The sequence below is a fragment of the Asparagus officinalis genome, chromosome 1, assembly GCF_001876935.1.
Source record: "Asparagus officinalis chromosome 1, Aspof.V1, whole genome shotgun sequence".
Lineage (NCBI taxonomy): Eukaryota > Viridiplantae > Streptophyta > Magnoliopsida > Asparagales > Asparagaceae > Asparagus > Asparagus officinalis.
The window spans coordinates 103,286,627-103,290,601 of record NC_033794.1 but is presented as its reverse complement, the minus strand read 5'-3'; positions in this window follow the sequence as shown (position 1 = coordinate 103,290,601).

Genomic DNA, 3,975 nt, shown 5'->3' with positions numbered 1-3,975 from the left:
TTCGGTGATGGTTTCCGACAATCACCACAGACTCCGACAAACAGTCAGTGCTTTCACACTGGGAGAAGGCAAGCCGTCGGCTCAGATTCCTCTCACTGAGGTGGAGCTTCCCTATACTTATCTGATAGCATGGTTCGTCCTCGATCGATCTGATATGATGTCAGCACCGAGCACTACAGATCAATCCATTCCCCTACTACAATTGTTAGAAAATTATAGGCGGAAAGGACGGGGATCCCTAGAAATAAAGAAGAAGTTGCAGAATCACAAGTGTTGGGTTTTCTCCACATGCTTCATGTGGTTTTCGGATCAATACGGTGATTCGTTGGTTAATGAGGAAAGGCCGGGGACGAATCGGAATTGTCTAGACATCAGGTTCTTTGATTGGTTAATAAACATTAGACCAAGTTATCTGATCTTTCGGGTGATAAATCACTGCTACATAGAGCCGTATTTGCCTTGTCGGTTCACTCATCAGCTCGGATATGATCAACTATACATTGGGAACTCGAATCAACAACTTCAGACCCAAGATGGACTAGTAGACAACGTTCGGGCATGACTATGGAGCATAACAGGTTGCACTTGTGCTAGGTTCAATCTTCCAGGTATTGAACACCGGTTGGAGATTACGTTCTTATGCTGCAGGTGGCTACTAGAGGCTAATGAACCCGTCCCGGTGAGACCGAATGCAGAGTTGGTGGCCGAAGAAGCAGCCCGGATTGCTACTCGGATGGTTCACGAGGCCGAATATCAAAAGAGACGAGGAAAAGAGCCTGCCGGTAAGGGCAAACAAGAGGTAAACATCTTTTCTTCTGAGGAAGAGACCTCTGAAACAAATATCATCAGTGGTGAAGGCACAGGAGCTGGCAGTGATGAAGAGGAGCTTGGAACAAGTTTGTCAGACTCATTTCTCAACAAAATATTAAGTTTGGCGATTGCTGGTTGGATTCGCCGATCCAACTTTCCTAAGTCTCCACCGGCTCCAAAGAAGCCGAGATTGCAAGTTTTATCAACCTATCCTAACAGAATGACTGTTGAATTTCCAGGTGTGGCTTCTGAGAAGGAAGAAGAAGAAGAACGGTCTTCCCTTATCCATCACACAATATCTCTAACTATAGCTTAGGTTGCTTCACTAGTAGAGTTGTGGACCAAGCTCAGGCACGAGAGATCTAACGCTTCTAAAAAGGCTCGATTTGTGAAGCGGAAGAAGGTGGCACACAAGTCACATGTCAACCCGTGCACTTTCGAGTCAGAACCAGTTAGCGACGGCTCCCGACGGGCCTCTCGGGAGAGGAAGTAACCTCTCACCTTTGCATAGTCTTACGATTCTCCCATTCATTAATCTTTTTTGGACTAAAAAATCCATGTTTCTTTGAAGATCACAAGGGAGGTGAAATGTCGTACCATCCTCCCTCTCCTGGTCTTGCCTTTTTCGAGGAACCTGGCTTTCTCCGAACAAATGTGTGAGACCATGGCCGAGGAGCTCGCAAGCGTCAAAACAGGTACACCTATTAGTATCAGTAAAGGTGCTGTTGTCGGACCTGATACAACCACAAGGATTCCAAGCTCAGGTACATTTAACACCGATGGTACACTATTCAGGTGGAGACTACGGGAATTGAATGATTCGGAATTCATGCCTCCGCTAATTGTTTCAATGCTTCTTGCTCTTTTAGAAAAATTACAAGGAGTGGACATTAGTGCTGGGGCCACGGAATCTGGTGCAGTTGCTGGAGGTGAGTTTGATTTTCGCTCGTGGTAAATTCTTGATTTTTCTTTCTTCCGTTTTAACACTTGGGCTTTCTATAGGTATTTCGATGGAGGGTTCAGATGAAGAAGAAACTTTTCATGACACGGCCCTTGAAGGGTCGAATGCACCCTTATTTGACCCGACACAAGCCTCTTTAGGCTATAACGACAGGCTGTTCGACGACATGTTGTTAGAACAAGCCCATCGCGAGGCTGCCGAACCAACTTTTGCAACTAGTTTACCTGTAGGTATAAGTTTTATCTCTGTGTTGCAATCATTTATTTGCCGGTTTCACTTAACCACATGGGAGTTCTAACCGTAGGATCAGTCATTGAGACTGATACAACTACTCTTGTCGAAAAGTCTGATGAACCTGTGGGTCTCAATTTCTTGCTGTTAGTAGGGACTACTATCGAGACTCGATCATCGGTTCCTCAGACTCAGCTCGTCATCCCTTCAAAACCGACGACCATAGGGACCACCGCAACTGTGGGTGACAACCTTATTGAACAAGCCGTGAGACCAACTGAAGAAGTTGGTGCGTCAATAGTTGTTACATCTGCAGTAATTCTACATGTTCATAAAGTTGGACAGGCGGAACCAAGTGTGGGGCATTCAACTGAGGAAAGCTCTGCCGGTGTTGGTAAGTTCCACTCCGTTATTTGACTTAGAGACATTTTATATTTCAAAATATTTATCTCTTCTCCTCCTCGTAGGGCTCTTATCTCAGCTTCACGACTTTGTCAAGACATTGCTCTCAAGTGATGATCCGAATAAAGTCATCATTTGCATGGAAGTTAGTTCTCTCTTCTCATTCATGGACGAGATTGTTGACAAGCTTCTCAGCAAAGGATTTTCTCTTCATCATTTCAAATTTATCTCGAATGTCAAGTGGCCTTCATGAGGAATTAAGGACATTTAGATCTAGCACATGCTATTACTGCAGACTTGGACCGTCTCGAGCGTGAGTTTTAGAATTAGAAAGAATTCTAAGCTGCAGACGCTCCTTCATACGTGGCTGCTTAGATGGATGCCAGGCTATAGGTGTGGTGCAATGCTCGAGCGTCCACTGGTTTAAAGATTCGGGAGCAACAAGATCGTGTTCGCCAGGTAGAAACAACCCTTACTAATAAATTGGCGACCCTTCACAACCTTGATTCTTCTCTCACATCAGGTGCCGCCGAAATAGAACAACTCAAGCTAGAGCTTAAAGCGGTGGAGGAGGCTCAGGCCGTCTTGGCGATGATGAAGGTCCGCGTGGAGCATACTCGAGTAGTGTTGTCTGAGCAGTAAGAACTTTCTAAAGGGAAGTTGCCCACGATGAAGGCAGAGGCCGCGAAGGTATTGGTTGCTGATGAAGAATCCATGAAGGCCACATTGCAGAGGGAACTCGGCGAAGCCTATGCAGAGGAATTGTCCAAATTAAAATAGCTAGTCCATAGTCACAAACTCAATGTAGATTGATTGCTTCCTTCTTGTATCTACAGACTCAATTTTTTATTAATAAAAGATATTTCCCCTCTTTTTTGTTGTATTTTTATTATGATTTCTTTTTTTAGAATAATAAATCATAATACTTATAAGATTTTTGGTAAACCCTCAGTCATCATGTAATAACCATGAATTTTTGATATTAGTTTAAATAATTTTTCTAGTATTTTAAATATTAAATTTTATTTTTATAGAGAGTAATTATATTCTTTCCGATTTTCTAAAATTTTTATGATTTAAAAATCCAGATTATATTTATTTTAATAATTTTGCTATTCTAAATTAAATTGTTACAGTAAAAGCTTTTAAATTAATATTCGAATGTTAATTATTGTCATTATTTTTATTTTTATTAATTATTTTATATTGATTTTTAGCCTACTCATTCTCTAAATTCCTCCCTAATTTTACTGTATTTCTCCTTAATCCCCTGATTTTTTTTAATTTTCTTGTATTTTCTTAAACCCTAATTCCCTCCTATATAATATCTTATTCTTTTCTCTCACACATCTTTTTCTCTCTCTCTCTCTTCCCCTCCTCTCTTTTCACGCCGCCAGACCCCTCTCCATCTCTCTCTTTCGTTCTCTCTCTCAACCCAAGAACCCAACGAGCTCTCTCTCTCTCTCTCTCTCTCTCTCTCTCTCTCTCTCTTCGCTCTGCTCTCTCCTCTCTCTCTTCTCTCTCTCCTCTCTCTCCCCCTCGGCTCTCTCTCTCTCCCTGAGGCTCCGGCC